The sequence below is a fragment of the Lonchura striata genome, chromosome 1A, assembly GCF_050655825.1.
Source record: "Lonchura striata isolate lonStrDom1 chromosome 1A, ASM5065582v1, whole genome shotgun sequence".
In the NCBI taxonomy this organism is placed as follows: domain Eukaryota; kingdom Metazoa; phylum Chordata; class Aves; order Passeriformes; family Estrildidae; genus Lonchura; species Lonchura striata.
The window spans coordinates 33,573,420-33,586,739 of NC_140741.1; the positions used below are offsets into that span (position 1 = coordinate 33,573,420).

At 41.8% G+C, this 13,320-nt stretch overlaps 1 protein-coding gene across 2 annotated transcripts in view; it reads right to left on the reverse strand.

The window, feature by feature from the left end:
- Positions 1-13,320, reverse strand: part of PLXNB2 (plexin B2) — a 249,495-nt gene that overhangs the window by 198,594 nt on the left and 37,581 nt on the right. The window contains exon 2 of one of the 2 annotated variants that reach the window (XM_021555246.3): positions 7,101-7,174. The exons of the other annotated variant lie outside the window; for it this stretch is intronic. The gene's annotated coding sequence lies outside the window, so the exon portion shown is untranslated. The remainder of the gene's footprint in view (positions 1-7,100; positions 7,175-13,320) is intronic. 2 annotated transcript variants of the gene reach the window in all.

Here is a 13,320-nt window from a genome sequence, read left to right on the forward strand (position 1 = left end):
ACAAAAAAACAGTTTGAGTTGGTGGTGAACTTCACTGGGGACAGAGAAGAAGTTAGAAAAGCTGAAAATTTTCCCTCTGGTTTTGCTGATGAAGGATACAGAAAGTTGTCAAATTCGTCATTCTGCAAGTACCACCACACAGTGGCCTTTCAGCTCACAATGCTTCATGAATCACAGAATCTTTAAAGTTAGGGAAAAAACCTCTACAATCATCAAGTGTAACCATTAACCCAGCACCACTACATCTACCACTGAACTGTATAGCCAAGTGCAACATCTGCATGCCTTTTGAATGCTTCCAGGAATGGTGATTTCCCTGGGCAAACTGTTGCAATACCTGATCACACTTTCAGTGAATAAATTATTCCCAATATCCATTGGAATCCTTCTCTGGTGCAATTTGAGGTAATTTCCTCTCATCCTGGCACTTGTTACCTGACAGAAGAGACAATCCAATGAATTACCTCCTGAATCCATAGTCATGCATGCCTGTACCATGCCAGAAGAGCACTCCAGGCTAACTACACTATAAGAGGATCAACAGGCCCTTCTATATCTTTACCCTGACTTAATTCCCTGTTGATGACTGCATTTGTTGTTAGCTTGAGGTTCTCCAGAAAGCATCAATTGGCTGTTATGTGGATCAGCTTCTCATAGTACCAAGTTTTGTTTTCAGGCACAACCACATGCTTGCTGCTCTCCACCCACCAAGGTTTATACTGAGGTGAGCTCAGTGTTCATCTTCTCTAAAATAATGTGTTCTCTGAACATTCAGAGATCAAATTATGGCCACCAGCTGTGACAAATCCTCCTGGATCCCATAACCACATACCACAGCTAAGAATGCACACAACAACACAGCCTTCAGTTTGAAGTACACACTTCCTTGGTGATGTTCTTACCCAACTTATTCAAGCACAGACCAGGAGAAAAGATAATAATGCAAGTCACAAGCACTAGTCACAACTTGTAGCCAGACACCATCTTCCAGCTTCAGTTCCACCAGCTGGAGCAGTGACTGTCTTCAGCGGAGTGCTTGTGCAGGCTCCTGTGGATTTACCAACCTCCAAAGCTTCCAGCAGAGCCATTAGGATGATGCTCCCTCCCTTGCCTGTATCTGCCAAAACCAGCCAGGTATGTGAAGACCTATTACTCAAACTATCCCTGCTAATTCTGACCAGCTGGCAGAGCTGTCACAAGAGGAGTTTTCATCTGCCCAAGAGCTCTTGTGTCAACTCTTGTGTCTCTGGAGGATGAGAGAAGAATAAAAGCAAAACTAGATATTCACCTCCATGACCAATGGGGAGCACCTGTCACCATCAGATAGGCAGCACAAGATGTGTTGTATCTTCAAGCAGTAATGGAAGGGAACAACTGCAAAATCAATTAAGCACAGGAAAGACCTGAACTGACTGTGTGTTCTTATAGAGCAACTGAGGCATGACATTTTCCCTAGAGCAGCATGAGGAGGCTGTGGAAGAACTTAACCTTATACCAGCTTCCTCAGGTAGACAACAAATATATGAGTGGTTGTGGAAGCTACCCTTTCTAATTGGACAAGCAGTGTGGAGAAGACACAGGGTAGAGAAAAAATAGAATTTATTAACTGGGGAAAAGAGTAGAAGCTGAGAAGTCCTGTATACCTGTAGTCCTGTCATAAACAACTTTCCCCCAAAATCTCCCCAAACTGCTTCTGTGCCAATCCTGTTCTCTCTCCAACTACTTCTATTTCTTAAAGCAATGCCCTTAGCCCCCTGTAAGAAGAAAAACTGCTAGTGCCACAAAACATATAAGCAGTGGAGTGGTGAGGAAGTGATTAAAACCAGAACAAGTGTATGCACTTGGGGAGAAAGTGTTCACTGCTTACAACCCGGAGAAGGTCATAAGGGACAGTTGGCACATAACCAAAGAAATGATAAGTGGATTTGGCATGTGCATTAACTTCTTCTTGGTAAAATCCCATGAAGACTTTTTCTGGCTTTTATTACTATGTATGCACAAATCCAAAACACACATGCTGTGTTGATTCAATCCACAACCACAGTGCTTTTATGTGTCCATTTTTGTTCAGTTCTGAGGTGTCATTGCTTCCTCTTTTCTTCTGCAGAAGTAAACACCTTCTCCCTTTCTTGCAAGCAAAACTCTTCCTGAATTCCTAAAATTCTGTTTACCCAGAAATGGTTCCCAGTCTCTATACTTGGTGAGCAGAAAGCAGTAAGTTCTGTGAAGGATTTAGACTGAGAGAGTTATGGGGAGAGAGCACTGCAGTGCTTAGGTTTGTTTCTCACACACTATTACAATGGTTGGTCCACACAGCATGCTGAGTATGTGCAGGGCTCCTCTCCTCCCCTTCTGTGGTTTCAGTTTCTAAATGGATGACTCTAACTACAAATGTATAATAGGCTTGAAAAATAATCTTATCCAGGGCAAATGGAAAACCAAAATCATCAACTTTGGAAAATGAAGGGTTCTACTAAAAATAGCTGCGGCATTTCTGGTTTTGCAAAACCAGTATTTTCAAATAAGTTGGGGACTAATGTGTCTCACTGGCCACTTCCTGAATTTTAAGATAGATAGCAACAGTCTCCTCCTTCCTATCAAAAACCAGCAGAATGAAATCACTAAATGCAGACAATTTAAATCCTCCATGATAAGCTGACCAATGGCACTAACAAGACAGGCAAGAACCACACCAAATATAGAATACTCTTCTTTGGAAGACCCACGAAGAACAGCTGAAAAATGGGAAAGAAGGAAACTGGAGAGGCAGAAGGACTGGAAAAGACAGGAGGGGACCAGAATAGCAGAGACTCTTTTCTGAAGCTCAGGGGAAGTACTAGAGGGATGGGGAACTTAAAGCTCCTTAACTATTAGATTGTAGCAACACAAGAAGTAATAGCTTTCCCCTCTGAACACTTGGAATATGAGGGAATAACAAAACTTTTAGGCATCTACTGTCAAGGCAAAATTCACAGTGAATAGGCAGCATTTAGTCCTCAGACAGGGGTCAGGAGTGACAGCACAGCATTAACTCCCCAAACATCTGCCTCCTGGGAGAGTCAGTGGTGTGCCACCCAGCTTCCTCAGAGTAGGGAAATTGCTGCTTTCCTTCTGCTTGTCTGTTTTTTATTTCACTCTATAGTTTTATAAAACTCAGAAACTGCCAAAACCCCAAGAAATGGAACTCAGAAGCTTAAGAAAAACAAAGGAAAGCTTCAGTCTCCGTGGCTAAACTGTTATGCCAAAGTGCATTTTATATAATTTTAAAAAATTACTAGCTCCAGAAGGGTGTCAAAAATGAAACCTCATAGCTTGATAGTTGAAGTATGACAGTTTGACTATTAATGCATCAGAAGAAAATAGCTTCCCCAAAGCATGGGTCACATGAAAAGAAAGGGCAAAGACTATTTTTTATGAGTAGTATTTGGTAGCAAATGTTAAAAAAAAGTCAAATACCTAATTATCTTATTTGAAGAGAGGAACAGCTTGTATGTTTCAGTGAAGATAAACATCCAGAGTCTATCCTTGCTGTTTGAGAGTTGATCTTTTTTCTTCACAGGCTTTTCTGAAATTAGCCATTGCCTTACTTGGCAGCAGAAGAGGAAGCTACTGCTAAGAATCAAGTAATTAATTCTTAAGTTCCAAGAAAGGTAATATTAAATATGCTTATCTATATATTTTTCTGAATTATGTATGCATGGAAAGGATAGGAATTCTGATGAAGCTGTGGGGGGAAGGGAAGGGAAGGGAAGGGAAGGGAAGGGAAGGGAAGGGAAGGGAAGGGAAGGGAAGGGAAGGGAAGGGAAGGGAAGGGAAGGGAAGGGAAGGGAAGGGAAGGGAAGGGAAGGGAAGGGAAGGGAAGGGAAGGGAAGGGAAGGGAAGGGAAGGGAAGGGAAGGGAAGGGAAGGGAAGGGAAGGGAAGGGAAGGGTGTAAGATTCCTCTATTTTAGAGCTTTTTTCAGAAAAAAATGTCAAACAACACAAATTTTTGAAGAAAGCCCTGCTCATAAGATAAGCTGTCACACTTTCTGGAGAAGAGTATAAATGAGCATTTTAAAACAGAAGACTTTGTAGACACAGATTGTGTTTTCCACATCAACTGCAACTTTTCCTTTTGTAATTTATACTGCAATTTGAAAATGCCAATTGAAGGGTTTTGCAAGCTTCTGCTGTGAAAAAAATTGGAAGGTGCTTCCACATTTCTCTCTAAATTAAGATGAAGCAAAGAGATGAAAAATATTTTAATTAATGGAATTTCTAAAAAGCCTTCTTTTCAATGAAATTGTACATTGGCTGTCTTCTGTGATCAGCTTTATGTTCTTGATTGAATATCTCAGCTTGTTTTTTTCCTACTGATCAAAACCATATCCACCCAGGTCCTCCATGTTCATACACTAATCTTTCAGATGCCAATCTTCAGTGCCCAGATCAAAGTTGTTAGCATAAACAGCTCCTGTGCACTACATGACTCGTGGCTTTTGAAGATGGCTGAGTGAATCTCACTCATTCCCAATGTTCCTCTTGGAGGTTATACATGCCTCTCTTATGGGAATACTAGAATATACTCCATGTTTTCCTGTAATATCTACTCAAATAGCCAATAGTAGGGACCCCAGTGGGAAAGGTCCCCCCTTAGCCCGTCATGCCACAAGCCAGGATCTTGCACATCTGCACTCTGAGAGCCAAGCAGAGGTCCCTGCCTGCCTTGTCTCCCTTGCTCTTTACACCATCTCTCCTCCTTTCTGCAGAAGGCTGTCACAGTTTGGTTCATGCTTGGTGGCTCCTGCTGGAAAGCACAGGGCCCAATGAAGAGTGTAATGCAACTAGGAGTGTGAGCAGCTGCTTCCCAGAACATGCCTGCCAGCAGATATAGGTGAGGAAGCCAAGAATGTGTGTGTATAGAGGCACATATGTTACCATTCTCCTTCCTATTGTCCTCCCTGGCCAGCTAGGTCAGAAGTCAGCAGCAGGGGTGCCAGCAGGGTTTGAATGGGGTACAGCAGGATCGAGGGCTCAGGGCCAAGGGATCAGCAAGAGGCAGCATTTCCTGGCTCCCGTGGGGTTTGCCTAGACACAAGGCATGATGGCCCCCAGCAGCATGATGTCTCTTCAAGGGACAAGATTTCTCAACTCTTGAGTTTATAGCCTTTATGGGTCAGCATCTCATTTGAGAAAGCAAAACCTGGCATAGCCCTCTGAAGAGACTGCCAACCTACAGCTGCTAATTTATGAATTACTAATTCATAAATGTAGAGCTTTGGGGAGGTCTCTTTGTCAGAAAAGCAGCACAGACTGTCTTTTTCTGACAAGCAGAAGCAGTACAGCAGGGAGTTAGAGGAGTTATGAGACACACCCCACTCCCTGGTCTCCAGCACTCATATGTGTGGGTTTTAAGTATTTTTTTTTTCTACAATGATTCAGAGGCACCACTCAGCTGCCTGACGTGCTAGACTTAGGACTACTGCAGCATCTCATGAATATCAATCCTCTCCCACCCTATTCACCTTCATCAAATGAACATCAAAGACTCTCCTGAAGTGCTTGGGAGGCAAAGTTAACATTTACTGTATATTAAATGTGAACTGGATACACTGAAGTTCACCTTTGCTTTTACATACATGTCAGAAGGTTGAATCATACTGGGACAGGACTGACCTACTCAGGTTTTGCTCAAGTTATTGAGGTTGCTTAGTTATTCCTTTTAAACCAGACTCTTAAGGAGTCTGGCAGACAAGGCTGCAGGGGAGCTTCAATGTTTCTGAAAATCTCATTAGGCATCTAGCTGTAACCTGAACCCACAGCCTTTGCATACAGCTATTTGACCTTTCACTACTACACCCATGTTCTGCAGAGGAGATGCTATTGTGAGAGCTCTGCCCTGTCTCCTGTGAACTTTCTCAAACAGCTACATTACACATCCTGAGGCACTGAGAAACTCCTGCATTGCAAGGAAGAGAGGACAATACAGACAATTTAAAGAGGGCTCCTTTCAGCTTCTAGTACCTGGGATTAGATATACAATCATTCTGGGTTCAGAAAAAGATTGGACACTTCCTGATGCTTAGACCCATTTATTCAGAATTAACTGCATGTCTCTGTACTCAACTGAGACATCTTCTGCACAGCCAGTCCTTCTGCCAGCAGCTAAGCCTCAAGGATGGAGGGAAAGAAGAGATAATGAAGAAAGCTGCATTTTTGCCTTGTCTGCCAGACTTCTCTCTAAGACTGAAAACCTAACTTGCAAAGAATGAGTTTTCTTACATAAACATTTTCAAGTTAAGAGTACAGCAAATACTAGCCTGCAGCCCCCCAGCAGCAGCTTCTGCTAGGGCAGATGTAGGGATCATAAAACCAAGGGAGGGAAAAAAGTAAATAAAAATCTTGATTCCTTACATTCTTGATTCCTACAAGGCAGTGTAAGAGCACAACAGGATTCTGAACCACATATTTGTATTTTTCATGCTAAAGGCAAATGAACCACCCTAGACACTGACTCCTGAACACTCAGGACAGATTATAAGCACAACTCGCTCACCACTGGCACAACCCCCCAACTTTTAACAGTCAGTTTATTTAAAACCTGCAAGCTAGATTTCAGCCTTCTGCACAGAGAGATCTAGTATGCCAAGTGCAATCCAAAATGACTCTTACTACCAGACTATAAACCCCAGAAAATAGGGCTAAGAGTTCATTATGAAGCTGGTGACAGACTCCTAATTATAGTGGTGCTATCAAGCATGATAAAGGATGGTTGGTTTTATTATAGTCTCATCCAAAGACTTGTTGGATGCTGGATTAGCTCATCTTTTCATTCCTGTTGAACTGCCATATGTTTCTTTTTCTCCTTTATGTAGCATTTGGCAGGAGTTATTTGTCAGCACTTAGAAAAAGAAAACATGTCTCCAGAAACTTCATTTCTAGTTCTTTCCATGCAAAGTTTATTGTTTTACCTGTTAAAACCTTAGAAATTGCATTTTTATGTCTAAAACAAAACTGGATAAGAAAAAGTTAGCATTAAAACATGAAATATAGACCGTCTTAAACCATCCTGATCACAATACTGTAGTATAACATCTCAGTATATTTAAAGAAACAGATACCTCCATAAAAAGCTGTCTCCTTCTCCCTACCGTTCCACATCAATTCTGCCTGATTTCATATCCACTTCTAATATCTGCAAATAAATCAGAGCAAAATGCAGCATTTTACTAACAGATTTGATTATTTATTCATCACTACCACCTACCAGCATTGTTGCAAAGATCAAGTTACACAGAACAAGTCACAGGAATAAAAACAATATTAATTCAGGCTTTTTAAAAAGCCTTACAGTTTGCAGCTGTAAATCCACTGAATGTCACAAGCTTAGCTAATATACCATAGGAGAAAGGATTTAATTGCTTCTAATGCCAGATATCAGAGAGCTGGGAAGAATTAAGCAGCACCTGTATTGAGACAAACCTGGAAACCTGTCTAGCCAGTAGCACTGTGGCTAGACAGAAAAGAGAGCTCCAACACTCATTTCTTGACTTCATAGACTTTGGAGAAAAACTGAAGCACTGGCAGAGCTTCACAGAGGTAGCCAGAGGAGAGGCAGATTATTTCACCTGTGCATCAAAAAATGGTTAGAAAAGGTGGGGTAGGTGACACCATCAGCTTCAAATATGGAGCAGAATTCAGCAACAGATAAGGATTTTACTGCCCCCATGTCATTTGAATCGGACACACTTAGGGCATCACTTCCCACTTCCTTTCCTCCCTTCCCTCAGCTTCCTCTTCAGTAAGAACAACTGTCATGGCAAACAAGATATTCTGAAGGCATCTCCTGTGAGTGACATACCCCCCAAACAAATATCATGGGTCCATCTCCAGATGGAAAGAAACACAATTTATTTCACAGAAAAAAAAAAGAAATGGCCTTGAAAGGCCACAAAAAGTGACCTAGGGGCAAGATCATGAGAACTAATAGAGCACTTGTGAGAAAAGGAAGGTCACCTGTCACAGTTGCTATTCAGCTCTGCTAAGTGGCTTTATTGATGGGTCATTAAAGGATTCTTATCCACCTTCAGCCTCAAAGTGGTTTTATAAAACAGACAATCAGAAAAAAAAAAACAGCCAAACAAACAAAATTGCCTTAGGTTTAAAGGGTCTTAGCCTGATATCATTATGCACCGAGAAGTGCATAATGAAGGTATGAATTTTAATTAAATTTTATTTTTAAATTTAAGTACAGTCTTCCTGCAGCCATGCCTCATCACCAAAGGAAAGCTCATGTCTTTGGATAGCTGAACCTCACCATAATCCAGTTTGCCTGAAAATAAGTAGTATAATTGATTTAATGATTCTCTGAGCCCTTTGGTGTAGGCTTTTGGCTGTCCCACCATTTGCAGGAGTAGATATGTAGTAGATAAAGATTAATGTTTCTGTTCCAACCCAGAGATGCTGAGCCTGCCAATTTTGGGAGCTCTGCAAAACAAGCTGTGAGATGCTCCCACAATTTCAATGTAAATACTCCAATAGAAAACTGAATGAATAAGACCATTTTGATGGCTAGGCCATAGCTACTGTAAGCAGTGGACTGGCAGCATAGTTAAAAGCAGACAGATTTCCTCGCTTTCCCTTTCTTTTTTTCCTTCAGACACAGGAAGTGAGTGGTGTAGGGAGGGGCTGAAATTTCACCAGCACCTGCAGTAACATGCAGGCATGAGTAGCACCCAGCTTCAACAGTGTCTTTATAGAATACCATAGAATAAGTAAAGAGCCACATGTTACTGGTGAAAAGCCTAAATTGAACAAGACCAAAAGTAATTGCAGTGTTGATAGCCTGTAATGTTCTATGACAAACAATGTGATTTCTGCCATTACATCCAGAAAAAAACCAAAAAACTATTGACAAGCACTATTAATAAATTTGATTTTTGCCTTGCATTTTGTAGCTTAACAGATAACCATTACAAGGAATGTATTAAACTAACTGATACTGTGAACAGTGTACAGGGGCATATACCTCTATTATCTATAGGGACCTCTACATAAATTATACACACCTTAAAGCTCCCAAAAGCACTCAAAAATTGTCTTGTAGACACACATTTAAATCTTTCATACTCCTCCTCTGTGTGCCCCAGGCACAGTCGAGAGCCATAGGGAATTGGGCACTGCATGTCCCCAGTGCCCGTGCACAGACCCAGGCTCCCAGGGCCAGGTAGGAACCAGTTTCCCCTCTCTGAAGACTCTCACCAGACTTGCACGGCTCGCAGGCATCACCTCTATAAAAAAGTCAGCTGCCATGAATTAAACACCTGCTAGCTGATGTTAACTGAAATGTTTCCAGAACTTGCACATCAACCTGTTTTGGTCAATATTCAGAGAAAAGGCACAAGCATCTGTGACAGCAACTCCCCTCTGTTGCCAAATCCTGCCCCTGAGCTGTTAAAAGAAAAGGTCACTTAAATTTAACAGGACTAACAAGGTATTTTCTCAATCCTCTTTCTCAAAAACAGCTGAGTTGCTCTGGCTAAATGCTGTTTTTTCTTTTCAAACAATAATAACAGAATATTCAGCAAGAGGCAGACCCCAAGTTAAAGAAATCTCAATGCAAGCTTTTAAAAATTGGCAAACTTGTAAGTGGCTGAAAATAGAGTCTTATAATGGGAAGTGTCAAACAACCTTGATAATAGGCAGCATTACCGGTCTGCTCTGTAATTCAAAATTATGTTTTATTATAGTGTTAAATATGCCTAAGCTACGTTTACCAGTCCCACCACTGCCAGCCTAAGAGCAGCTGCTGGCCGATGGCAAATTAACAAGTTGTAGTTTTCATGGTGTGGACAAGAGGATAGTTGTTTCTGGCTTTCAGCAGTTGGAGCAGGTTCATCTCAGCAGCTTTTATAGAGCTGAGCATGTTGGCATATGGCCATTAACACATTTCTCAGGTGGCTCCCTGCAGTAATAAGGTGGCCTGAACATATGAGAAGTAATATCAAGCCAGGTTTTTCCAGAAGCTGGTGTAAATGTAGTCAGCAGGTGATCTTGAAGAAAGTACTACAAAGTACACACATTCCAGAGTTTTTGCTATTTTGGAAAACAAATTATAACTCCAGCTGACACTCAGGAAGCCCAGGACCTTTATTGTATCACAGGATGAGATTTATATGATCAAGTTCAGGAAGGGGTCTGGGGAATTTCTTCAAAGTAAGAAGCTATCTGCTTCTTTATTTCCTTCAGGAGAAGGAATGGCCATTACAAAGCCAAACCATGAAGACCCATCAACCTTTTCCTGAAAAAGATGAGCCATGTGAGTTCCCAGCCTAAAAGACTGTCACTTTTCAAGAAGTCAGAAGTTTTTAACAGCCTCCAAGAAGCTCTTCAGATAAATCATGCAAAAGGGCCTTTTCCAAGGTGCCAGAATCACATGACACCAACCAACCTTTCAACACCCAGGGCAATTATGTAGAAGGGCTGCCAGTTCTAAGTCTAAAATTGAAACTACAGCTCACATTGTTCCTATGGAATAAAAAAAGGAGGCGATGGACACGACGCACTTCTTAGGCTGCATGCCCTGGGGAAGACAGATTTTGGCCATCGCAACAACCCTGGAAGCAAATCACCACCTTGGGTGTGCCAGAGAGCAGCTGCCCAGCGCCAGCAACACAGAGGATAACGCTTCACATGGGGATAGACAGGAGAGCATGAAAGATGAGTAGCTGCTGTCAGCACTGGGCTGGGCACCCACTGGCATCTCTCCCAGGCAAGTCGCAGCAGGGAGCTGAGGCAGTTGTTGGCACAGCATCACAGTGACACAAACATGACCATATTCCCTTCTTCTTGTCTCCCATTTAATTCCCTCAGCCACTTTCACACTTTATTCTTCCCTCCACAAATCAAATGGTCCCTCTTGGGGGCCAAGGTTGAGACATGGTGATGATTTGGGGCTGTGACACATAAGATCCCAGAGGAACTAGGGCTGCACCATGTCATTCAACCTTCCATTTCTATGTCTCCAAAGTGAGACTAGTGGTTCCCACTGGCACAGAGTTAAAACAATACATTTTTGAAACTTCAAAGCATCCACATATAACAGTAAAGGATTCAGAGAAAGATTCTGCTAGCAGTATACAAAAGCAAAAAGAATGGATTCAAATCAACTGTGCTGCTCAGCACAGCAGTTCAGTCAACTGCGCTTTTCACTCTGGGGATCTCAGGGGGTGCATCCCTGGGTAGTGGGACAGAAACCACTGCAAACACAAGCAGGTGCTGCCCCAAAGGTGGTGTGCTTTGGTTTCATCACACTAGCACACAGGGCCAGGGGCCAGTTTCCAACTACTGGTAGTGCTAGCTCCTTTTTTACCTGGTACATGCACAAGTTGAAATGCAAAGTGGGCACTGGATGTTTTTCAGAGAGATTAAATAATCTTTTGATCTTGAGAACAGAGGGCAGCATCTTCAGAGGCTGCATGTGCGTCTTTCTCTGATGATCAAATCCCTTTGAGGTATCTTAGAGAGGACATGTTCAAAACACCTCAAGTCTCAGGCTGTTTGGCTAATCTAGATTCCAGAAATCTTGTCTGTATTCAGCAAAAATATTATTTGTTTTTCCAACATCTCTTACAGCCTCTCAGCTACATTTCCCCCATGTCAGGAGCAAACTCCACTTCTCTGATTCTTTCTGTATGTCTTCCAAAAGCAGAATCTTTTACTAATCAATTCTCCTACCACTTGTCCCAAAGGAACAGCTCAACATCTCTGTGGCTTCAGAGTCACTTTTTGCAGGACTCCTGCTGCCCATGAACAATATGGAAGAGTGAGGAGAAGGGAGAAACAAGCTGTTTTTTCATAGGAGGTAATGGAGATAATGAAATAGGTCCAAGTTGGACTAAAATCCAAGACTCTCCTGCAAGAAGGAAGCAGTGGAAAATAACTTTTACAAATTGTACCACCATGATAGTAGGACAGAGACTCCCTAGACTATTCCTTCTCAGGGAATGCAGCAGCCTGGATTTCTCTTTTAGATTACAGGTAACTCTTCCATATACAGTGACTGATGGCTACCATTTAGTTCTGAACTTGTCACTTCTGCTCTTCAGAAAACAATCATATTAGAAAAACAGCCTTATGAGGCAGAGAAGCAAAGAACTCCAGTCCTTCTAAATAGAGGCTCTAACAAGTATCAAGTGCTGTGACTGAAGGAGTAGCTGTGCACTAAGACTTTAAGCAGCAAACATGGCTTAAGGAATTGCCACAAATGGCTCTGTATGATTTGACAACAGCTGTGCCCATTCTTGTACTATGCATTGCTCATTGGTACCTGAGGCAGCATGGAATTAAAAAAATAGACAAAACTATAAAGTTGCTTATATTTTAAAGTAAATTAATAAAGCATCTTATTTCAATTGTCTCTGGCCATGCAAGGACTGATAGCAACAGAAGAAGACATCCTCCTTAGGTTGAGCAGTAGAAAGGCATTTAGGGGAAAGTTTAAGATATCCCAAGACCACAAAGAGATGTGAAGTTGGAACACGACTGGAACCTGTGTCCTAGTTCTGCCTGTCTGCCTATAGCACTGGTGTGGATATGGCAGAGCAGTCATTTACAGAAACATCTTGCCATGCTTCAATATGGAAATATTCCTGGTAACTATGCCAGTCCAAACTAAAAATAAAATGTAACTGTTAGTCATTTGATCTCTGTCCAAAAGCCTGGACAACCCATCGCAGGAAGTTTCTCTGTGAAGCAAGCACAACAGTAATAACACCCAACAGTTCCTGAAGCTATGACTGCTGAGATGGTATTTCTTTCTTATATAACTTTCTCTCTTATGATTTTAAATATATATATATATATATATATATATATACACACACACACCCCTCAGCGTCACAGTATTGATAAGGGTTTTTCCTTGCAAACTACTGTTTACTTCAAAGGAGCACTGTCATCATCAGTGGAGAAGCAACTTGTTCAGGCAGGAATGGTAAGAGAAAATGACTGTTCAGCATTCAAGGAGGAAAAATAACTAATCTGTCCCAGTTCTCTCACTAAAGAAGTACCCTGCAAATTGAGAGAGCTCTTACTTATAAGATAAAAGTATGTGTGTGGCCACAGGGTGCTTTCTATTTGAAATACAGGAAGACTTGGGGGTCAACGTGGGAGAGAGAGGGACATACTCCAATCCTCTGGCTGTTTTAGGGAAGGGCCCAGCTATAGCTCTGTTAAGAAACTGAAGACACAGTTCAACAGGTGAAATAAAGTGCTGCAGCAAAATTTTGATGGAGCATATCAGGAAATTTGGGCTGTTTTTTCTGCATGAGAAGAGAAATG